At 35.8% G+C, this 25,291-nt stretch overlaps 1 long non-coding RNA gene across 1 annotated transcript; it reads left to right on the forward strand.

Annotated features, from left to right (window-relative positions):
• Nucleotides 1-14,991: 14,991 nt before the first annotated feature.
• LOC111240949 lies at nt 14,992-16,576 on the forward strand. The gene is made up of 3 exons (XR_002666620.1): nt 14,992-15,053; nt 15,571-15,636; nt 16,483-16,576. It is a non-coding gene; the product is annotated as an uncharacterized LOC111240949 (long non-coding RNA).
• Nucleotides 16,577-25,291: the final 8,715 nt, after the last annotated feature.

A 25,291-nucleotide genomic window follows, 5' to 3' on the forward strand; every position in this document is an offset into this window, starting at 1 on the left:
TTGAGTCTTGAATGATCATGCCACCATCCCTAATGCTCCAAATGATGTTTCCCAAAATTTCCCTGCAACCAAAATACACTTAATCAGCTCAGAAAANCCANATTANCACAATTACGAATTTCCGACCAAATTAAGCAGAATTCGGAAAACAGGAAATAATAGACAATTAAGCACAATTCCCTGGTTTATTTAAGTGCAATAAACTAAATATAGTTCAAGAAATAACCACTCATCAGCAATGCAATAGATAAATGTCCAAATGTAATTAAGATTATTAAAATGTAATGAGTAAACAAGACATTAAAAACAATTCATAAAAAAAAAGTACTTAAATCATGCGTGAACACTAGACTGATGGAAATTAATTTAAATGCAACAATTAAACTAAAATGAAAAAGGTACATTGCAACTGAAAAGAAAATGCATCCTATACCTAATGAATGAAATGCTATTCACGAACAAGCACAATGAAAACCTACATGAATAGTAATAGCATGAATTAAATTGGTGGAAAGGTAATGATGAACATTGAGAAACGTGAGTGATGAAAATGGTTTAACATTGAGCATGGACTAAAACTTATAATGCATTTCAGCAAATAAAATACTTAAATCATTCTCAGTCAAAGCTTGATTAGAAATATAAAACAAAAAGTGAATAAAACTTCTTCAAGGTAACAATATTGAAAATTGTGGAATATAAAAATGAATAAACATTGTCAAAACTGGCAGGCTGTGTGTCAAAACTGCTAGGGGCATTGACGAGTCAATATTTTATTGATTTCACTTAGCTTATTGTACCGAATTTAATCAGGGAATTGTGCTTAAATGTCCAGTATTTTCCCGTTTCTGCTAATTGTCCTTAATTTGACCAGAATTTCTTATTTTAATTAATTTGAATTATCTGAGCTTATTATTTTCATTATTCATTACAGGGAAAATTTTGGACATTTCAAGGGTTGTCACCTAATTCAAGGCTCTCCACAAAAATAAGTGTGCAGAAGAAGGAGGGCATTATGATGATTTTACTCTTTGAGCTTATGAGAAAGGGGGTGCTTCAAGTGGAAAAAGAGGGGCACATTCGGTGGTTTTAATTGGAGAAAACATGCTGATCCAAGATGTGCCAGATTCATTATGTTGGAGCATGCTGATTTCAAAATGTAGGAGGTGCTGATCCACATGGGCTGCATTCAAAGCGTTTTATTTTGGAATGAAATAGGTAGTGTGGCCCATGAACAAATTGGACGTCCAGCAAAGCACAGGAAAACACATGCTCTCACTGTTTAAGAGTTTTGCTTTCACGACCCATGGGAAAAGAAATTTTGGGGCGTCCAGAAAAGATATTGGAATCAACTTTGCACATTCATCACACGGTCCAGCATTGAGGGTTGCTACTACTTGCACATGAAGATCCATTCCACTTTAAAAGAATTCATCTAGCAGAAGCAGTTGCTTACAGAAGTACACAACCAAATTGAAGAAGCAGCTTCTCCACGGTCCAATCTTGAAGAGGCAGCGACACACCCATTTAGAAGTTCACGGGCTGGACTTCATGCTTTCCCTACAGACACGTCCACGGTCCAGCTTTAGAGATGCACCACCATGGCCCACATGCATGTATTGGATAGCTGAAATAAATAAAATGAAGCATGCAACCCCTTCATTATTAACACGGCCCACACAACTTGATCCAGCAGCTTCAGCCATGAGTAGCACATCCACGCACACGGCCCAACATTTACAAGTATCCAACCTTCACCACGGTTCAGCAAACAAATTCAACAGCTTGGGAATAGCTCGTTCCAGTAAGGAGCATCCAGAGTCCAACACGGCCCAAGGAGAGCAGCAGTAGATTGAGAGTCCAGCAGGCTGCAACACGTTCATTTATTGGAGAAAGGCATTCAGTAAAGAATTGGGCCAGCAAAGAAGTTCCAAGCAGTCCAGCAAAGAAGTTCCAAGCAGTCCAGCAAGGTGCTTGAAGGATGGCCCACGGTAGCAGGAGGAACACAACCCTAGGTAGATTCCTCGGACCAGCCGTCATTTTTATATGACACTTGGTTGGAAGGAGCAGAGGGCTGCCACACATTTTCTGGGGAGAGTTGTTTTTGGAGATTGAAATTGAAAGGAGAAAAGGCAGTGACGAGCATGGAGGGTGACGTCCAGTAGTAGGCGATATGCATCCATCATTTAGGGAGCTGATTTCACTTTAATGGGAGCACTTAATGAAGCACGCTGCTACAGTTTTGGAATTTTAGAAACACATTCTCTCTCTAATTTATTTTGATGAATTTTCCCATTCCATGTTTTTATTTACGGTCTATTTCTCCAATTTCCGTGCTTTTTGTTGTTACCGATGTTATTGTCTTCTTACATATTTTTATATTTATTTTAGATTAAATGGTTGAATCAATTCGATGCTAATTTTTAGGACTTTGTTGGAAAGAGATTACAATGTCGAGATAGTGTTATTTTTATTTTTTTATGCTTTTCTTAGTTTCATTATGTTGACACCGAGTTGAATTCCTATTAGTTAGTGAAAGTTGTTCTTTTTAATTTCAATGCCTTTTTAATCTGTTTCTTTCTTTCATTGTGATTCGTGCATTTGACTTTTTAGCTCAACCTTGCAATTTACTAGCTTTGATGCTAATTTATCTAGTGTATTTAAATTAGTTCACGCACCTTGATATTGAATGTTTTATTCGATTGTATTCATTCACTTTAATGTGATATGTTCTGTTGCCTAAGAGTCCTTTGGGAAAACGATACTCGGACTTACCCGTTTATATTACTTGAAAACGATCTGGTACACTTGTCAGGGGCTTAACAAGTTTTTGGCGCCATTTCCAGGGACTCTTGGTTTAACTTTTCTAGTAGTGTAAACTGATTAACTTTGACTTGGTTGTAAACATTTTGTATATATTCTGTTTTTATCGTTTTATCTTTTATTTTTAATTTTTTATATAAAAGTGCTACTAGGGTTTGTGTTTCTTGTGCATGCAGTAGGAGGCTAGACATACTAGGAGCAAGAAAAGTACACAACCTCTTCTTGAAGGCTTAAGCGAGACAAGGGGAAGAAGGAGAGTCAGACGCCCCTGTAGGGATTTGTTTCCTTCCCTTGACAGACTACTTTCACCTTCACCAGTCAGAAGAGCAGTGGAGATGACTGAACGAACTCCTCCAAGACGCACTCTTGCAGACCAATCTAATACGGTTGGCCATTTGATAACGGTTGAAAAACAGTTATTTTCATGCTTCATTTGAGACCAAATTACACCCTTTAAGGCTTAGAATGAGATTAAAATCAAGCAAAACACGTAAGTTGAGTCAGTTGAGAGTCAAAAGCTGTTTTTAGAGATATTATGCTTGTTTTGCAATGTTAACGGATTGGCAAGCGTACCAAATCGTTCAAGTAATAATAAAATGGTAAGTCCAAGTATCGTTTCCCAAGAGACTCGAAAGGCCTTATCGTTCGTGTGAATTAAGATCGTGAGACTTGAAAATAAAAATTAATTAATTGGATATGAGAACAAAAAATAAACATGCAAAAGAGATTGATTCAATTGACGATAAGAAAACTATGGATGAATGGAGTTGTTGGGGATTTACAATTTCATCTTATCCGCTCTCTCTTATTTACTCCTCTTGTTTAGTTTGCTTGATTATCTAATTGTTATACAACTTTCTTAGCCTACCCTTAACCCGATCCCTCGACGAAAAGAGCCTATTACTAATTACTGGCTTGCTATCCCTAGCCTCCCCTAGCAATTAATAATGCATTATAGAACAGAAGTGAAAAACAATTGATAAAGACAAACAATAGTTATCGAATGAGTTAAACAATAAAAGCATTAAGCACACATGAGAACCCAACAATTAATAATCAACGCATATGAAAATAATATAAACAAACAAGAGTTTCAATAAAAGAGAGTATCAAAAGATTACATTGTTTCCCCCAACAACAATAGGGTTTAGTTCACCATTGTCATGGTGAATCTAGATGAAAAATGGATGAAGAATGGAAAAGAAAACCCTAGATAAGAAGAAATGGAGCCTAAACATCCAAGAGATCCTCTCTAGAGAGTGAAATTAGGTTTGGCCGCCCCCTTCTGTCAAAAGAATACATCTAAACTCGCACTTGGGCTATTTATAAACAAGAATAGTAACAAAATTCAAGCCCAGGCCCATCAGAGAACCGCCCGACACCAAAAATGGCCGCCCAACGGTTTGCCTCAAGCCGCAGAACCGCTCGGCGCCTGTGTCAACCGCCCAACGGTTTGGTCAACTTTTTCTGGTTGACTGGTTGACTTTTCTGGTTGACCGGTTGACTTTTCTGCATTTTGGTTGACTTTTCTGCACTGCAACCGTTTGATCTTCAACCTTTCTTTCCTTTTCTTGAGTCTAAGACCTTCATCTTCAACTCCATTCTTCACTTTCTCAAAAATTCTACAAAACAATGCAAAACAAGCATAATATCGCTAAAAACACCTTTTGACCCTCTACTGACTTATTTATTGAGTTTTGCTTGATTCTAAGCTCATTCTAAGCAGTAAAGAGAGTAATTTGGTCTAAAATAACTGTTTTTCAACCTTTATCACCACCCCAAAGTTAGAACTTTGCTTGTCCTCAAGCAAACAAAACAAAACAGCAAACAAATCAGAGCTTGGCTTTATACTATTTCATCCAATAGTTCAACACTTTTCAAAATCCTTTTCTTCACAACAAGTTATTATTCAATTCAGATTTCAGTGGAATCCTACCAAAATGCATGCATGCTTTCAATCCAATCATACTCGCATAATCAAATATCTCATAACAGATGTTTCATTCATGAATGATCAATCCACTAAGCATAGATGTAAACACGGATTCCAAGAACTCTCACCAAGCAAGTGTTTCACTCAATCACTCCAGTGTTTAAGGAATCACTCCACTCTTTACTATTCACATGTCACATAGAACAATATTGCCATTCATCTTAAAACAATCAGAATCCTTACATGCAAATGCCATCACAAGGACTTTTCCAAGGTTTGTAATGAGGCTGGGCTATCAAGAAAAAATGGTTTTTCTAGATCACAAAATTCTTGAGTTAAAAGAACTATTTCATCATTGAAAAGGTTCAAGTTTAAACTCTCTCTTTGTCACCAATTTCACTCATTCCCAACTTCTTCCCTTTTCATTGATTTTACATTAAGCTCATCTTTCATGCTTTTTCTTTTTTTTTTCTTTTTCTTTACTCATGCATTTTTCTTTTCAAGACTTGAGCTCAATGTTTTTCTTTTGCCTCTCCATTTTCCCCATGCAACCCCAAACTTGAACCTTTTCATTCCATACAATTACTCTCAACCCAACTCAAGATAAATAATTTCAAATCAAGGGTTTTCATCCTGTTTAAGGCCAAGGTTCAAAAAGGGTATAAGATTAAACTTTTTCGGGTGAAGATTTGGCTAAATAAGGGCTTCGAAACATGGCCTTGATCATATAACATAAACATGCAAATCAATTAATTATCAAGACTAAGGCAATATCATTCATGATTCCCTGTGAATAGTACATGCATCAGTAAAGACTCTAGAGCTCAATACCTCACACAACATGCTTTTTCACACATCATTCATGAATCCTGCTTAGCATCATAATCACAATCATAAACCACTATACATATGTTCATATAGTTAGTGAACCATTGACCTGGATATCAACACAACACATTCTCAGTCATCAACCACATTCAATCATCATTGAATAACTTGTCATGCATTTTATAAAATGAAACCACTATCAGAATCAGTGTACAAGCCAAGCACAAACACAAAAATAAAATGTTCCTATACTAAAAATCAAAAGTACAAAGGAAAAAGAAAGATAAAACCTTGGTTGTCTCCCAGTAAGCACTCTTTTAACGTCATTAGCTTGACCCGGTAAAGTTCAAACACCCATCAGTAGGTGTTGATATTCTCCTTATCACCAACTTTAAAAGCTTTGTCTGCTTTAATAGTCTTGACAACCCATAACCTATTCTGGAATTTCACTTGGTGTGCGAGGTTTAGGTTTGTCACTTTTCACATCAGGGTGTTGGTGAACCAATTCTCCTTCCTTATCTGCCTCTTGATGATCTTGTGCTCCTAGTACAAATTTTATCCTTCACATACTAAAAAACACTGTACTAGAACACAAAATTAGCCCAAAAAATAAAAACAGTAAAAATATTATTTTTGTTTTTAATTTTCGTTTTTTTTATATTTTTTTTATTTTATTTTGTTTTTTTAATTTTTAATTTTTTTTTTATAAAAACAGAAAAATAAAAACAGAAATACAAAAACAGAAAAATAAAAACAGAAAAATAAAAACACCCCTCAGTAGGTGTTAGTTCTCTTTGCTTGATATTATTTTCTTTTTCTTCTTGCTAAATTTCTTCATAAAGTTGAGGACACCAAGCACATGTTTCCATGTTTCAACCATAGGAACTTTAATCTCCAATTTCTTGAAGATCTCCATAAAGCACTTGACTTTCTTTTCCTTCCTATGATTTTTCTTTTAATGACGAAGGGGCTTTTCATATGATCTTTTCTTCTTTCCTCTCTTCCTTTTTTTCTCACTCTTCCCCCTCAACTTTCTCTTTTTCTTTCGTTTTATTTTCTTCTTTATTTTTGCACATTTTCTATTTTTCTTTTTTCTTTCAACCACTTGAATGATAAAGCTCCCTGGATCTTGTAATTTAGGAGGTAATGTTCTCTGTATGATTGCATTGCAATTTCCTTGCACCTCAATAGTTTCCTTCTCAATATACTTCCTTTCTTTCATGAGAAGTTCTTTCAAAAATTTCGCATCTGATGGTATTTGCTGAAGTGCCTCAGAGAATGGTATGGTTATTTCCAATTTCTTGTGAATCTCCATAAAACGCTGCAATTGCTTTTCTTTTTCCCTCCTAGAATATGTCTTTGGATAGGGCAAGGGTTTTTCATACTCCCTCTCTTTCAATTGTACAACATCTTCTTCTATCTTTTCTTCATCTATCTTCTCCTCAACAACAACCTTTTCTGTTTCTATCTCTTCTATCTTTTTCACCTCTCTCTTTATCTTGTCCTCATCAATTTGTGTCTCCAAATTCCTTAAGGTAACTTCATAGCTCTTGGAATCATATTTCTCCAAAAATTTGTGGAACTTTTCATTAAGGCTTTTGACTTGTTCCGTCACATCAACTATTTGTTGACAAAGTTTTTGATCATACTCCCACGTTTCTATTGCTGAAGAGTATTGTTGCTACCACTGATATTGTTGCCTTTCTTCCATGCTTCTATGAGAAGAAAATCTTGTATACATGTCTTGTGGCAAAAATTCATCATTCTTTACAGTCTCCTCTATGCCTTTGACATGGTAAATTTCTAAATTCATAATTCTCTGAAAAATTTCATCAGATTCTACACTTCTTTGTATAGGCATGAAATGAGGCTCAGCAGCTTGTGCATATTGACTTTGATCCATGTATGAGTAAGGTTCCCACCACTGGTTGAAATTATTTTGGTAGAATTGAGTGCCCATATAATCAAATCCTTGTCCGTACTGCACTCTGCAAACATTAAGCACAAAACCCTAGAAAACATTTCTTAGAACAAAAATGAAAATAAACATAAAATCAAGTCAAATTCAATTAATTCACACTACTTGAAAAAGTTAAACCTCGAGTCCCCGACAACGACGCCAAAAACTTGTTAATGGATTGGCAAGCGTACCAAATCGTTCAAGTAATAATAAAATGGTAAGTCCAAGTATCGTTTCCCAAGAGACTCGAAAGGCCTTATCGNTCGTGTGAATTAAGATCGTNAGACTTGAAAATAAAAATTAATTAATTGGATATGAGAACANAAAATAAACATGCAAAAGAGATTGATTCAATTGACGAGAAGAAAACTATGGATGAATGGAGTTGTTGGGGGTTTACAATTTCATATTATCCGCTCTCTCTTATTTACTCTTGTTTAGTTTGCTTGATTATATAATTGTTATGCAACTTTCTTAGCCTACCCTTAACCCGATCCCTTGGCGAAAAGAGCCTAATACTAATTACTGGCAGCAAAAATAGCTGCCCGGCGGTTTGCCTCAAGCTGCAGAACCGCCCGGCGCCCCGGTCAACTGCCCAACGGTTTGGTTAACTTTTTCTGGTTGACTGGTTGACTTTTTTGGTTGATCGGTTGACTTTTCTGCACTGCAACCATTTGAACTTCAACCTTTCTTTCCTTTTCTTGAGTCTAAGACCTTCATCTTCAACTCCATTCTTCACTTTCTAAAAAATGCTACAAAACAATGCAAAACAAGCATAATATCGCTAAAAACAGCTTTTGACCCTCTACTGACTCATTTATTGAGTTTTACTTGATTATAAGCTCATTCTAAGCAGTAAAGAGAGTAATTTGGTCTAAAATGACATATGAAAATAACTGTTTTTCAACCTTTATCATGCAACGTTTTTGATGAATGTGAAGAATGGGGTTGAAGATGAAGGTCTTAGACTCAAGGACAAGGAAGAAACATGAAGAAAAGAAGAGTCTAGGAACCGCCCAATGCCAAAATCCAACGCTGGGCGGCCAAATGCGAGGAGAAGCCACTGTCTGGTGCCCAAGCGGTGAAGCCGGGCGGTTTTGCGATTAGGGGCAAACCGTCGAGCGGTACAACTCACCGCCTAGCGGTGGCACGATTATGGGGAAACCGCCGGGCGCCAAAAGTGCGACGCCGAGCGGTTGTCTGTTGGGCCTGGGCCTCAATTCTGTGACGCTCCTCAACTATAAATAGCCCTAGTGCGACTTCATATATATTCTTTTGATAGAAAGGGGCGGCCAGACCTAGTTTTCACTCCTTGAATGCTTAGGCTCCTTTTTATACTATCTAGGGTTTTGTTTTTCCATTCTTCCATTATTTTTCATCTAGTTTCACTATGACAGTGGTGAACTAAACCCTTTTGTTGTTAGGCAACAATGTAATCTTTTGAAACTCTCTTTTACTGAAACTCTTATTTATTCATATGCTTGTCGTATGCTTTGATTATCAATTGTTGAGTTTCTCATTTGCGTTTAATGCTTTTATCGTTTAACTTATTCGATAATTGTTGTTTGTCTTTATTGATACGGGAACGTACGATACTGTCATGAACTGGTTGAAAATTCCTTAATTAAGCAATACCACCTAGAGATAGGGGGTAGGATGATCAATTGTTTTCGCTTCCATTCATCATGAATTATTAATTACTAGGGGAGGCTAGGGATAGCAAGCCAGTAATTATTAATAGGCTTTTTTCGCCGAGGGATCGGGTTAAGGGTAAACTAAGAAAGTTTGCATGACAATTAGATAACAAAGCGAATCAAATAAGAGGAGTAGATAAGAGAGAGTGAATAAGATGAAATTGTAAACCGCAACAACTCCATTCATCCATAGTCTTTTTCTCGTCAATTGAATCATTCACATTTGCATGTTTACTTGTTGTTTCTTGCATCTAAACCAATTAATTTTTCTTTACAAGTCTTACGATTTCAATTTGCACGAACGATAAGGCCTTCGAGTCCTTTGGGAAGAACGATATTGGGTTTACCAATTATATTACTTTAAACGATCTGGTGCGCTTGCCAGTTTGTTAACACCCTTTCCACTTCAATAGCATAGTCATGCGTACGGATCAAATGACCAACGTGGTGATTAATCCAGCTCTTATACACCTGGTGCAAAGCAACCAGTTTCATGGCTTGTCAAATGAAAACCCATATGATCATTTGACAAAGTTTGGTGAAATCTGTCATACAATGAAGATGACAGGTGTATAAGATGAAAGAATAAATCTTAGCTTGTTCCCGTTCTCACTAGGAAGCAATGCTAAGACTTGGCTTAATTCCTTTCCTGTAGGAACATTCACCACCTGGGTGACTGTGGTTGAAAAATTTGTCAAGAAATATTTTCCACAATCTAGAGTTACACATGGAAGGCTGGAAATTTCATCATTCAAACAAGGCAAGAAAGAGACCCTCGGGCAAGCATGGGATAGGTTTAAGAGCCTATTGAAGAAGACCCTAGTCCATGGGTTTGATAAGACAACCATAGTACTTGCATTCCTTGGAGGGGTAAACATGCACTCAAAGATGATGTTAAATGCTGCAGCTGGATGGGATATAAAAAAGAAGACTGAGGATGAGGCTTATGAATTAATTGAAAGCATGGCAGACAATGAAGAAACACAAAATGAAAATGTTGCTTGCATTCAGGAAAATAATTCTACGATTGAGCAGAATATGCTAATTGCCCAATAGTTGGAGACAATTATTCAGAAATTTTCTGTGTCACCACAAGAGATGATAGCAGCTCCAAAAATTTCAAAACAGCCTTTGTTCATACCAATACAAAGGAGTACAGAGTCTGAAGAGATTTTTCAGAAAGTCATGAATAACAGTGTATTATATGTTGATCAAGTAGAGAGAAGAGAAGCATGTGGCATGATTACAAGAATTGGGAGAGTATTAGAGGAAAGAAGAGTTGAAAAAAAAGAGGTAGAAAAAGAGAGTATTGAGAAAAAGAATGAGCGAGAAGAAGAAGGAGAGAGAGAAGAAAGAAATATGATGAGAAGAAATGAGGGTGTCAATCAAGAAGGAGAGGTTGAGAAATTGAAAGAAAGGGAGTATGTCAAACCTTTGCCTTATCCAAAGACTTACTCAAGGAAAGAAAAAGAAAAGCAGTTTGAACGCTTCATGGATATTTTCAGGAAGTTGGAAATAACCATACTGTTTTCTGAAGCACTTCAGCAAATGCCGTCATATGCTAAATTCTTAAAGGAACTTCTCATGAAAAAGAGGAAGTATGTTGAGAAGGAAACCATTGAAGTGTAAGGGAATTGTAGTGCAGTTATACAAAGAAAATTACCTCCTAAATTGCAAGATCCAGGGAGCTTCACCATTCCTTACACCATTGGAGAGTTAGAAGTGGGGAAATCTTTGATTGATCTGGGAGCTAGTATTAATCTAATGCCTCTTTCCATGTTCAAAAAGATTAGAGGATTAGAGCTTAAGCTAACAAGGATGACTCTTTAATTAACAGACAGATCTCTTAAATATCCATATGGAATGGCTGAAGATGTGATAGTTAGGGTGGATAAATTTTTATTCCCGGTAGATTTTGTTATTATGGAGATGGAGGAGAATGGAGATGCACCTTTGATTATTGGAAGACCCTTTATGAAGACAACCAAGATTTTGATTGATGTGGAGAATGATAAGTTAAAGGTCAGAGTGCAGGATTGATGGGTCGTTATTCCTTGAACTATATTTAGTTTATTGCACTTAAATAAACCAGGGAATTGTGTTTAATTGTCTGGTATTTCCCCGTTTTCCGAATTCTGCTTAATTTGGTCGGATATTCGTAATTGTGTTAATTTGGATTTTTTGAGCTGATTAATCGTATTTCTGGTTGGAGGGAAGTGTTGGAAACATCATCTGGAGCATTAGGATATGGCGTGGCACATTCAAAGGCTCAACATTTAGTCATTTAGATTCTTATTAAAGTTGTAATTTCGTTTCCTAGAAGTCCTTAATTAGAATTAGGTGTTTTGGACCCTTTTAGGGGCAATTTTGTAAAAAACCCATATGTAGGACATGTGCCTTTTAGGTTAGGGTTTTTAATTGATTGTGGACCCCATTTGGAAGGCAACTCTAGGTATTTGAAGGAGAATTGCCGAGACACACTTAGGCTCTCATTAAAAACACTTCATACTTTTGGTTTTAGAGCTTTTCTCTCTTAGGGTTTCTTGTATGAACATGCCTTGAAGGAGCTTGTCTTGGTGATTCCGGTTTTGAGCCATTTCAATGAACAAGGTGTAGATTTTCTTTGTTTCTTAATTCACTCTTGGTTATCTTCCATTTGCTTGTTTTTGATGCTTGGAGCTTGAGCTTTGGAGCTTGTCTTTGCATTTCCATGGTGGATGTTGGGTTTGAGTAACTTTATATTTCGTTTTCCTCTCCCTTTTCTGCTGTTCCTCACGTTTTTCTTTGCATTTTATTTGGTTGGATGATAAAAATGGAGTTCCATGTGAGTTTTGGGTTGAAAATAGCTTAACTTGATGTGTGGGTGTTGTAGTTTAGGCTCTTTATTCTTGATTTTCGATTTTGATGTTTGAAGCAAGGATGGGACCAAATTTTTGTGTTGTTATGGTGGCTGGACAGAGCTGGAGTGATGGCTTAAGTATTATTTTCGTTTTTGCAAAGAAACTTGAAGAAATGGTAGTGTTGAAGTTGGGTTGATGAGTAGAAGTTTGGGTTAATTGTTCTTATGTTCANTTGCAACTTTAACTTTGGTTTCTTGAAGTTATTCTCTGTATTGAAGAGTGGAAGAAAGCTTTTGGATGCATAATTCTTGAAAGAAAACCGTTTGGTGTTTGTAGGAGAGAGGAAATTGCTTCATTTAATTTTTACCACTTTTGGACCAACATAAAAGATGCTTGTTTTGACTCAAGGAATGTTTCCTTTTTGTTCTTTCCTTTTTCTTTGCATTGCTGCTAAGAATCACCATTAGGAAGGGAATTTTTTGTGTTTGATTTTCGTTTTACTTGCCTACATGGTACATTGGTTGAAGAATCCAAAGTATCTTTCGATTAGTGTTGGTTTTTGAAGCACTTTTTGCTCACTACAAAAAAAATATTATTAGGCGGAGGTTATATTGCGGGGGTTATAAAACCCTCCGTAAATTAAAAATATTTAAAATAATTCAAAGGATTTAATTAAGCCCTGATAACTGTGGGGGTTTTAATATTATTTGGAGGAGGTTTATGTCATCTAAAATTTAAAATACAATTTTTTAGTTTCTAACTTTCCTCTGTATCCAAAATTTTCCAAATCTATCTTCCCTCTCATACTTTCCCCCTTTTCAAAATCGAAAGTTGCATTTCTTTTCCCTAAAATTTTTCAAACCCTCACATTTTCTTTGCTTTCCCTAAACTCGTGCAAGGTTTTCGTTTTTCCCCTGCAAACAACTCAGTTCATACTCAAATCATCATCAGTTTTAGGTCTCGTTAGGTAGCGTCGATCTACGGTTCAACGTCTTCGTCATTGCGGTCGTCGTACGGTCTCTGCTGCGCTTACAATTGCCTCACCACTGCGGTCGCCGTTGCTCGCCACTACAATCGTCGTTGTCCTCGCCGCTGCGTCGTCTGTTGCAGTCGCCATGGAGTCCTCAGTTGCAGTCGCTGTTGTGGTCGCTGCTATGGTCGTCGTTGCGCTCACCGTTGCGTTGTCAGTTGCAGTCGCCATGGAGTCCTCTGTTGTGCGTCATCGCTCATCATCGCTAGGGTTCACCGTCATTAAACCTAGGTTTCCTCTTCCAGGTTACAATTTTAAAACCTCTTTCAAATGAGATCTCACAGTGGTTGAGAGCTAGCTTGCCTTTTCAAGTTACAATTTTAAAACACCTCATTATTTATTTGGCCCTTAGATTACTCTAACATTGGATTTGTTTTGATGAAGGTATCACTGTTGTTTTCACGCCACTAAGTTACCATTGAACTAAATGACATAATTATATTGTAATTCATAATAATTTTCTTTTTACTATGTTTATGGAATTGGTATTCTGTTGAGTTTGAGTTTCTATATTGAATGCTTTGAAGGGTTGTGGCAGAGCTTTCTATTCTGGTGTAGATGTTCTTAGGTTGTATCACACACTGAATGAAGGTGAGTGGTATATTAATATTTTATCAATTAATTAGCAAGTATATTGTCTTTTTAGTTGCATTAATTTAATTTCTAAGCACTGTCAATGTAAAAACTCTTANTCTGGTAATCAATCAGAAATGATGGTAGGTATGAATTTTGATGTAGTGATTATTAAAGTCAAAAAAATTATCAAGCATCACAATTTGTTATGATAATGTTGTACTGCTACTCCATAAATTGTTTTCTCTATTTCATCCAATCTTTCAACTGGATACGTCAAGTTCATTTAAATAAGTTTTCACTTTTTTTGACTAATTTATCTGATTATTGTTTGTGACTTTACTTATGTTATAGAGACTNTAGTTTTTCTGACAAGCTCATCACCATTGTGTTTGGAATTTAAATTGACGTTAAATTACTGTTGTTCCTTGATTTTTGAACACTTGTGTTTGTGTTGTGTTCAGTGTGGTGGGAATGTCAATGATGATGGAGAAAGCAGAGTCTGGACAGAAGCTATACACGCGAATGCGGCTTTGGGAATTTCCGCATCAGTATGTGATAGAACCAACAGATGGATCTTCTTCTGGTTCTTATTTNTCAGTTAGTNNAAAAGATGGNTCCATCAAGCTCATTGGTTCGTTCTTACTCTGTTTTTTANTTNTCATGTGCTCTCAGTATAACTGATTTTTTATTTTTTGTTTTCTACAGATGAGATTTCTGAAAGCAGCACCGTTCGAGTTCCTAAGATTTTCACANTTTATGGGGTGGCTGGGATGTTGCGGCTTTTGGAGGGTAAGTGAACGTTAGCCTTAGCAATAGCAGACCCAAGGTGAATTGTGCATTTCTTTTTTCTTTTCTTTTTCTAGTATATTTTTCACAATTTATGGTGACCTAGTGTGATTAGTTGCTTTTTGGTTCATTTACATGAACTAACGTTTGTGCTCCAAGTCTCTGGTTTTTCTTATTTGCCAGTGCTTTTGATTTTGATCATGATATTTATTTTGCATATATCTACTTTATATACTTNAAGTTCTTTCTTGCATGGATGTATATATTCCTTTTCAATAGTCGACATCCATTTGACCATTTACCTTGGGTTGAACTTTAAATGCCTTAGGATCGTATTTGCTGGCTATAACTAGGCGTGAATGTGTTGGATCCTACTTGGGACATCCAATTTTCAAAGTTTCATCTCTTAAGGTTTTTCCATGTGATTGTTCCCAACGCAATATCCCTTCTGAACAACATGTGATTGTTTCCATCGTTGTGTAATGTGTTAGAAGAAGACAAAGATCGATTTTTTTGGGATATTAAGAGTTGCTGAGAAGACTACGGGTCTGTTCTTCTCGTACAACGCCAATTTAACTCTCAGGTGAATTTTTTTTTAAATATTTTTAGCAAGCATCCAAATTTTCAGGGAATCAGACATTACTCTTAATTATTCTTAGGGAAATTATCTTCCGATTAGCAAGTGGGTGTGCAACCATGCAATCTTTTAACGTATTCAAATTCAAAAAANATACCTTTATTTTTTTGTTTTCATTTTAATAATATTTGTTTACTGAAAAACAAAAGTATTATTTAAACATAGAACTCCTTAATCACATTCAGACCGAGTCCTATTGATAGTGATGTTCGCATAGGTGAGGATAATTGGATTGGAAACACATGCGTCAAGGACAGGTAATATAAAGATGATGGAATTCAATGATGATGGCCCAAATGTTGGATCTTTCTCTTTAGTTTCTTTTAGACTTGTAGACTTTTCAGAATCAAGATGCAAATAGTAATGATGACATAGTAATAATATACATTTATCAGGGAATTTTTATCGTGCAAAAGTATGATTTTTATTGCCATAACAAAACACTACTTAATTGATGTTGCAGGTTTCTCTTTTAAGTATTACAATCTGAACTGTGACTCTTTATTAGCTCGTTCTCTCATTTGGAAAGGTAATAAGATCCTAACTCATTCATATATGCAATGTATTTGGCTGGATGGCATAGATTATCATTCATATGTGCGATTGTTATTTCAGAATTGATTTTCTTGAATCTGATTGCATGAGATGAACTTGTAAATTTTACAAAGTTAATTTTCAGTTATTAGATCATTGACAGATATGTGTTAGTGTAGTTTAGGTACTTACATCTTTGGTTACCAAGTTTAATTCTGAATCTGGATTTGGCATTTGTCAATTATTGTGGTGCTAGTTTTTGCAAGTTCAAGTTGATTCTGTTTTAGTATTTTACCCAATAGGTGATTTTTGTTAGTATCCTCTCTACCTTGCGCAGTGAACAAGTTCTTCTGAATTTTGTTTGGTTTGCGTGCGTATAAGTTGCAGTTTTGGAACACCACTGCTGCATTGCCAAAAATGCTTTAAAAGATGGAAAAAAGAGTCCAAAACTTATGTTGGACCATGGAGAGTCTGATGTAATTTTCTACATTTTTTATTTCAAAATTCATTTGGTCGTGGCCAAGGAGAGTCTGATTATAATTTGAATACACTGTTTTGTTTCACATTTTTTCCTTAGTTTACTACCAGAAAGCCATTTAACATTTAAATAATGAAGAATTAATTCTAAGCATNAGTCTACGAGACNTGTGAGAGATAACTAAATATGAAGTCATGACTAAATAGGAAGTCATGAATACGAGATGGATACATGACAGAATATGTTTATTCTATTTGATTGATANAACATGTTTATTCTATTTGATTNATTTTTTATATATTATTTTCAAAATGAGCACATGTAATTGATTTTATTTTATTAATATGTTTTATATTATTTCAGCAAGCTCGTGATGCAAATGAGTCAGAGTCTCCTTTGGGAACAAGACAATCATATGATGGAAGTAATCTTTAGGAAGTTTATGATATTGTTTTAGGATAAAACTATACTTAGTTCATTATGAATTGGGTAACATTTCTTTCTTTGTAACTATTTCTNCAATGAGATTACATTGACTTCTAGCCTATCTTGTTGTAACATACAATTGTTTATCAATTTGTTTTTCTAAATTCCTTCCTANTGAAGGGCTTTTGTTCTATGGTATCCATTTTTTATTCAAAAGAATCATATTTGTTTGGTATTTAATAATTTTAAAAAGAAATTAAATTTACTTACTTTTGAAATTAAAAAAAAAGAAGAAAAGAAAAAAATTGGTGAGAATAGGTAGTTATTATATATTTTAATAATCATTAAAAAAAATGATATTATATATTTTAATAATCATCAAATAAAAAAAATGACAAAAATATAGAAAACTTTTGTGATCAAATAGTTGAAAATAAAGGAGGTTAAAACTCCCCACAAAATAATAGTCAGTAATAGAGGAGGTTTTTACCCTCCGCAGAAAAACCTCCGCTAATTGAACGCGATACCAGGGGGCGCAAAAAACCCCACAGATAGTTTGTGGCGACTCATACTGCGGCGGTTTGAAAAACCCCCGGAATTTATTTTGCCGAGGGCGAAAACCCCCGCAAATCGAAAAAAACCCCCTCTAAATAAGGTTTTTTTTGTAGTGGCTATTAGCTTGGTAGTTCACGTGAATTTTTGTGCCTTGGTGTTGGGAGTTTGTTTTTGCTGCATGGAAAGGGATAAAGGCATGGTTTAATAGTGATGTTTAAGACACATTTTAATTTTCTTGAAAAATGATGCACATGGGAGAACAAGTCAACACATTTTATGGCTTATAGAAGGTGAAATTGAAGTTTGACTCTGGTGCATGGTGACTCACGGCCATGTGTTTTTCTTTGGCCAATTGGACTTTTAAATTCCTTTGTTAATTTTCATTTAGTCAAGTTAATTGCTAGAATTAAATTAGGTTTGTTGGTTTCTTTTGTTTTCAATTAAATTGCTTAGTAGGCTGAGTTGTTTTTATGTGTTAGAGTTAGTGTTGCGTTTAATAATTTTTAACTGTGTTTGTTAATTTGTTTGTAACAATGTTAGATGTTTGAATGTTGTCTAAGGTTTTTAATAGTGTTAGTTTAATTACCATGCTAGCTAAAATTAATCCAGTTGGTCATTAGCCATATTGCTATGTTTCCCTGAGGTTTCTGAATTGTGACTGTGTAGCAACTCTGATCTGGTTAATATCAATTTTGTGTTTGCTCCTGCAATTGGGTATACGCTTAGTTGCCCAGTTGGTGTTACCTCTTCGCTTAGTTGATGAAACTGTATGGTGTAAATCAGAGTTGATATTAACACTACGTTCGCTTAGTCCGTAGTTATGAAGACAGATTTAACTGTCGCTTACTCGGTTAACTCTGTTGGATTAGAGGTTTGAGTAGCAACTGTATTTTGATAATTAGTGATGGGAAACATTGTGATTAGGTTAATGACTGATTGTTTTCATTCCGTGTCGATTTCGTATTTTTTACACTACTGTTTTCGTTTCTGTCGTTAAATTTCTGTATTTGCCGTAATTAAATTTTGTTTTCATTTGTGTTTCCACAAAACGACTTCAAACCCCCCCACTACATGTTAGACCTAAGACTCGAACCGCAATTGGTCCTTGAGAGACGACCTAGGAGTCATTTCCTAGTTATACTGCATTTCTCGTATGCAATCAAATTTGTATGGGCTACGACACCCATCAAGGATGAAGAGGTAAAGTTTGATGTCTTCTAAGCAATGTCATATCCTAAAGATAATAAGTCATGCTTTCCAATAGACATTATGGAAGAACTTTGTATGCTGCAAGATAACAGAATACAAAATGCATCTGCATTGGAGAGGACACTTATTAATGAACGGGAAGATTTACATGAAGAGGAAGATAAAATGATTGAAGAATGTGTCCGTGATTTGGAGGAAACAAAGGAAATAGAGGAGGCCAGTTTTGAAAGAATTAACCCCAAAGAGAAAGCAAAAGCAAGCAAGCTTGAACTGAAAGAATTACCACCACATTTGAAATATGTGTTTTTGGAAGATAATGGAGGAAAGCTAGTTATTATTAGTACTTCATTATCTCTTAAAGAAGAAGAGAAATTGGTGGAAGTTCTAAAAACAAATCAGGGTGCTATAGGCTGGTCAATTGCAGATCTTAAGGGTATAAGCCCCACATATTGTATGCACAGGATTCTTATGGAGAGTGATTATAGGCTAGTAGCTCAACCGTAGAGGAGATTGAATCCTGTTATGAAGGAAGTTGTGAGAAAGGAAGTGTTGAAGTTACTAGAAGCAGAAATCATTTATCCAATCTCTGATAGCAAATGGGTGAGTCCAGTTCTGGTGGTGCCAAAGAAAGGAGGAATGACAATGATTCATAATGAGAAAAATGAATTAATTCCTACACGAACAGTTACTGATTGGCGAATGTGTATTGATTACAGAAAGTTAAATACAGCTACCAGAAAGGATAATTTTCCTCTACCTTTTATGGACCAGATGCTAGAACGTTGGTTGGACAAGCATACTATTGCTTCCTTGATGGTTATTCTGGATATAATCAAATTGTGGTGGATCTTGAAGATCAAGATAAAACAGCTTTTACATGTCCTTTTGGTATATTCACGTATAGAAAAATTCCATTTGGATTATGTAATGCACCTACTATATTTCAAAGGTGTATGCAAGCAATCTTCGCAGAATTCATGGAGAAAAGCATAGAAGTCTTCATGGATGATTTTTCAGTATTTGGAGATTCTTTTCAAAGATGTTTAATCAACCTGGATGCAGTTCTTAAAAGATGTGTTCAAACAAATCTTGTTTTGAACTGGGAAAAATGCCATTTTATGGTTACTGAAGGAATAGTGTTGAGGCACAAGATTTCATCCAGGGGGATTGAAGTTGACAAGGCAAAAGTGGAGGTTATTGAAAAGCTTCCACCACCATCAAATGTGAAAGGAATCCGGAGTTTCTTGGGCCATGCTAGGTTTTATCGGAGATTTATTAAAAACTATTCAAAGATTGCTAAGCCATTGAGTAATCTGCTTGTCAAGGATACACCATTTGAAATGAGTTCTGAATGTTTGCAAGCTTTTGATGTCCTAAAGAAAAGCTTGATTTCTACTCCAATAATTGTAGCTCCAGACTGGAATAAAGACTTTTAGCTTATGTGTGATGTTAGTGATTATGCTATAGGTGTTGTGCTGGGTCAAAGAAGAGAGAAAGTATTTCACGCTATTTACTATGCTAGTAAAGTTTTAAATGAAGCCCAACTGAATTATGCTACTACAGAGAAAGAATTCTTGGCTATAGTCTATGCACTGGAAAACTTTAGATCTTATCTCATTGGATCTAAAGTCATAATTTATACGGATCATGCGGCTATAAAGTATTTGTTAACAAAGCCAGACTCAAAGCCACGGTTAATTAGGTGGGTGTTGTTGTTACAAAAGTTTGACATAGAGATTCGTGATAAAAAGGGAAGTGAGAATTTAATTACTGATCACTTATCGCGATTGGTTAACACCGAAGTAACAAGTAAGGAGAATGAAGTCTGGGAGTCTTTTTCAGATGAAACTCTCTTGTACATTCAACAAAGGCCATGGTTTGCTGATATGACTAATTTTAAAGTTGCGGGTGTTATTCCTGAGGAATTTAATTGGCAACAGAGAAAGAAGTTTTATTCTGATGCTAAGCAGTTTATATGGGATGATCCGTATTTATTCAAGATTGGAGCAGATAATCTTTTGAGGAGATGTGTAACCAAGGAAGAAGCAGAAGGGATCCTTTGGCATTGTCATAATTCCCCTTATGGAGGTCATTATAATGGAGAGCGAACGACTGAAAAAATTCTTCAGTCAGGTTTTTATTGGCCTACTTTGTTTTAAGGCGCTCACAATCATGCTAGGAATTGTGACAAATGTCAAAGGACATGAGATATTTCAAGAACGCACGAGATGCCATTACAAGGTATTTTGGAAGTTGAAGTTTTTGATTGTTGGGGTATTGACTTTGTTGGGCCTTTTCCACCATCGTTCAATAATGAATATATTTTGGTGGCTGTTGATTACGTTAGTAAATGGGTTGAAGCTATAGGATGTCCAAAGAATGACGCCAATACAGTGATTAAAATTTTGAAAAGGCAAATTTTTTCAAGTTTTGGAACCCCTAGAGTACTTATTAGTGATGGGGGGTCTTATTTTTGTAATGCTCAGCTTGTCAAGGTACTTAGACATTATGGGGTGAAACATAGTGGCTGCACCTTATCACCCGCAAACAAATGGTCAAGCTGAAGTTTCCAACTGGGAAATCAAGAGGATATTGGAGAAAACAATTGTTTTTTCAAGAAAAGATTGGTCACACAAATTAGATGATGCTCTTTGAGCATACCGAACAGCTATGAAGACCTTTATGGGGCTATCACCTTTTTAGATGGTATGTGGGAAAGCATGTCACTTGCCAGTGGAGATGGAACATAAGGCTTTGTGGGCTTTGAAATTTTTTAATTTTGATCCTCATGAAATTCAAAGCAAACGAAAAAATAATTGTTAGAGCTTGAAGAAATGAGGTTACATTCATATGATTCATCTAGGAATTATAAAGAGAAGGTCAAATTTTATCATGATAGAAAGTTAATAAAAAGAGTCTTTAGTCCAGGACAGCAGGTGCTATTATATAATTCACGATTGAACTTATTTCTTGGAAAGCTGAAATCAAAATGGTCACGACCTTTTGTGATAAAGCGTGTGTTCCCAAATGCAGTTGTGGAATTAGAGACTCTAGATAATGATAGTCAGCAACGAAGTTGGGTGGTAAATGGTCAGAGGCTCAAACATTATTTGGGAGGAGAGGTGGAGCAATTCTCCACGGTAATGATGTTGGTGGATCCATGAGGTTTGGGTCAGGCTCGTGACGTTAAACAAGCGCTATTGGGAGGCAACCCAGGTTTTATTTTTCCTTTGTACTTTTTGAATTTTAGCTTAGGAATTTTATTTTGTGTGTCTATGGCTTGGCTTGTACACTTATTGGATGATGGCATGATTTTATATATTGCATGATGAGTGATGAGTCGATATTTTATTGATTTCACTTAGTCTATTGTGCTAGAATTAATCAGGGAATTGTGCTTAATTGTCCGGTATTTTCCCGTTTTTCCTAATTGTGCTTAATTTGACTGGAAATTCTAATTTTAATTAATTTGAATTTTCTGAGATAATTATTTGCATTATTATTTTCAGGGAAAATTTTGGAAATACAATTTGGAGCATTGGGAATGAGACAAAATAAAATCAAGACTCTTCACATAGATATTTCAAATTTAATTACTTTGAAACTTAGTAGTCTAGATAGTTTTTAATTAAACTTGTAAACATTGGGCCAATTTTTGGCAAAATAGTTTGAGCCCAAATGAGAAACATGACATGGCACCTAGGGTTTTGCAAAGAGGGTGGACCCCACCTTATTTTTGACACACGTGGTCCTAGGAATCAAAAGGCAGCCGCACTTTCAAGAGATATACACTCTCAGTTTTGGAAGAAAAAAGGGAGGAGAGTGGAGACTTCATTTTGGAGCAGAGCTGGGAATCATGTTCATTTTATTTATTTTTTATTGAATGAAAGGAGGTGGCAGCCACACTTTGAAAGAGCCTTCACTTGCATTTTGGGGTCTCGGCAATTTTTATTTTTGGGGTGGAACATTCTCTTTGCTTGTTACGATTTCTAGGGAATGACAATGTGGTTTACGGTACTTGAAATGTTGAATGAAAAATAGCTTTTATTTTGAGGATTGTGTGCAAGGTTGAAACGGTTCTCTTTCTTTGCTGTCACCATGTCACGTCCATTTAACAATTGGAGAAGAAATTTCCTTTATTCTTTTGGAGCTGCACCAAATGGTCCATGAGAGTGAAAAGGGAATTGGAAGTCTCGGCCAGCTGGAGAAGGATGGGACGTGTAGTTTCTTTTTAGTGAAATGGTAAGTGGATTGGTAAGGGTTTTGGTTGATTGAGTAGGTGTGTGCAGAGTTACGGGTCTCTTGGTCAAAGGGGAGCCTTCCCTTAGCAAGTAATTACAATTTTTTTTCTCTAGCTTCATGATTAGAAATGTGGGGTCACGGCTGTCAGGATAAAGCAAGTGGTGGCAAATTGGAATGTTGAGGACTTGCTGCAGGGACGCCTTGGGAGAAGTGGCAGCTGTCACATGTTGCATGCATTTTCTTTTAGCAAAGAGGAGAGCACAGTGATTTAATGGGACTAGCTTCCTCATTTTTTCTTTCATTGCACTTTTCTCTTTTACTACCAATTCCGAAATCCAATTGCTTAGCTAGGCTAATGCATTTTTAGATTTCTTTTATTTAATTTAGCAACTTAATTTTTACTTGATGCATTTGCTTATTTGTCTGCTGCATTTTTACATTTAAATGATTTAGTGTTGCATTTTAGTAGTTTTAACTGTACTTAGATATTTGTTTGCTCTAGTATTGGGTTTAGCATTTTCACTCTATGGACTCCATTTTAAAAAGATAACTGCAACCACACCAGAGATCCAAATGCTACGTTTTATATGTCACATGAAAGATAATTGAGTCTACTTTCCAGGAAAAAAAACCTCATCTCATTTAGAGCTCTGTAGAAAAAGGTATGGGTAAAACATTGAGCAAAGGTCAGAGCTGTCCAGTTCCAGCGTGAAATTACTGTTTTTTTGTATTTTCGTATTTACTGTAGAAGTTTCGTTTTTAGTGTTTTAATTTCATCTTCATGCATGGTGAAATGTGTTGTTGCATTTAATTTCGTTTTAATTGAATTTAATTATGTTTTGTTTACATCTGCGTTTTAATTTAATTTCATTTTAATTTTTCCGCATCTACAAACAACATTTCAAACCTCCCCCACTGTGTTAGACCTGATTCTGAACCGCAGTTGGTCCTTGTGAGACGACCTAGGAGTCACTTCCTAGTCTATACTGCATTTCTAATATGCAATCAAATTTGTCTGGGCCGCGACACCCATCAATGAGTCAGTCATTCAAATGATGATCGGATGTGGTTGATGATTGAATGTGTGTGTGTTGATATCTAGGAATGGTTCACTAACTCGTGAACAAATGTGTGATGATTTGTGATTGTGATGCTAAGCAAGATACATGTGTTAGAAAGCATGTTATGTGAGGTATTGAGCTCTAGAGTTTTCTATGATATATGTACTATTCACAGAGAATCATGAATGATATTGCCTTAGTCTTGATGATTGATTGAATTTCATGTGGATGTTATATGATCAAGGCCATTGAGACTGGATGATCTCTAAAGCAACTAAGGAAATTGGAAATGCAGGAAGATAAAAATAAGCCGAACAAAATAGATAACATAGTGAACAAAAATAATAAACCGAACATAATAGACAACATAGTGAACGAAAACAGTAAATTGAATGGCCCTAAAACAAGGTGTGTGAACTAATTAAAATGCAGCAAATGAACTTAAACATTAAACGCAATATGATGAGTCATTATTCCTTGAACTATATTTAGTTTATTGCACTTAAATAAACCAGGGAATTGTGTTTAATTGTCTGTTATTTCCCCATTTTCCAAATTCTGCTTAATTTGGTCGGAAATTCGTAATTGTGCTAATTTGGATTTTTTGAGCTGATTAAGCGTATTTCTGGTTGCAGGGAAGTTGTGGAAACATCATCTGGAGCATTAGGATATGGCATGGCACATTCAAAGGCTCAACATTTAGTCATTTAGATTCTTATTAAAGTTGTAATTTCGTTTCCTAGAAGTCCTTAATTAGAATTTGGTGTTTTGGACCCTTTTAGGGGCAATTTTGTAAAAAACCCATATGTAGGACATGTGCCTTTTAGGTTAGGTTTTTTAATTGATTGTGGACCCCATTTGGAAGGCAACTCTAGGTATTTGGAGGAGAATTGCTGAGACACACTTAGACTCTCATTACAAACACTTCATACTTTTGGTTTTAGAGCTTTTCTCTCTTAGGGTTTCTTGTATGAACATGCCTTGAAGGAGCTTGTCTTGGTGATTTCGGTTTTGAGCCATTTCAATGAACAAGATGTAGATTTTCTTTGTTTCTTAACTCACTCTTGGTTATCTTAGCTTGTTGGTGGTGAAAAACAATTCATTTCCACTTCCATTTGCTTGTTTTTGATGCTTGGAGCTTGAGCTTTGGAGCTTGTCTTTGCATTTCCATGGTGGATGTTGGGTTTGAGTAACTTTATATTTCGTTTTCCTCTCCCTTTACTGCTGTTCCTCACGTTTTTCTTTTCATTTTATTTGGTTGGATGAGAAAAATGGAGTTCCATGTGAGTTTTGGGTTGAAAAGAGCTTAACTTGATGTGTGNGTGTTGTAGTTTGGGCTCTTTCTTCTTGATTTTCGGTTTTGATGTTTGAAGCAAGGATGGGACCAGATTTTTGTGTTGATATGGTGGCTGGACAGAGCTGGAGTGATGGCTTAAGTATTATTTTCGTTTTTGCAAAGAAGCTTGAAGAAATGGAAGATTTGGTTGGGTTGAAGTAGCATATGTTTGAGTTTATTGTTCTTGTGTTGATTTGGAATTTGAACTTTGGTCTCTTGGGTTTATGTTTCTATAGTAGGGATGAAGAAAACATGAATGGTGTGTTGGTGGAGAAAGAAAACCGAAAATGGAGGTGAAAGGAGGAGAGAAGGTGCATTTAAGTTTTTGCCATTTTTGGACAAA

The sequence above is a fragment of the Vigna radiata genome, unplaced genomic scaffold (genome assembly GCF_000741045.1).
Source record: "Vigna radiata var. radiata cultivar VC1973A unplaced genomic scaffold, Vradiata_ver6 scaffold_51, whole genome shotgun sequence".
NCBI classification, from domain to species: Eukaryota; Viridiplantae; Streptophyta; class Magnoliopsida; order Fabales; family Fabaceae; genus Vigna; species Vigna radiata.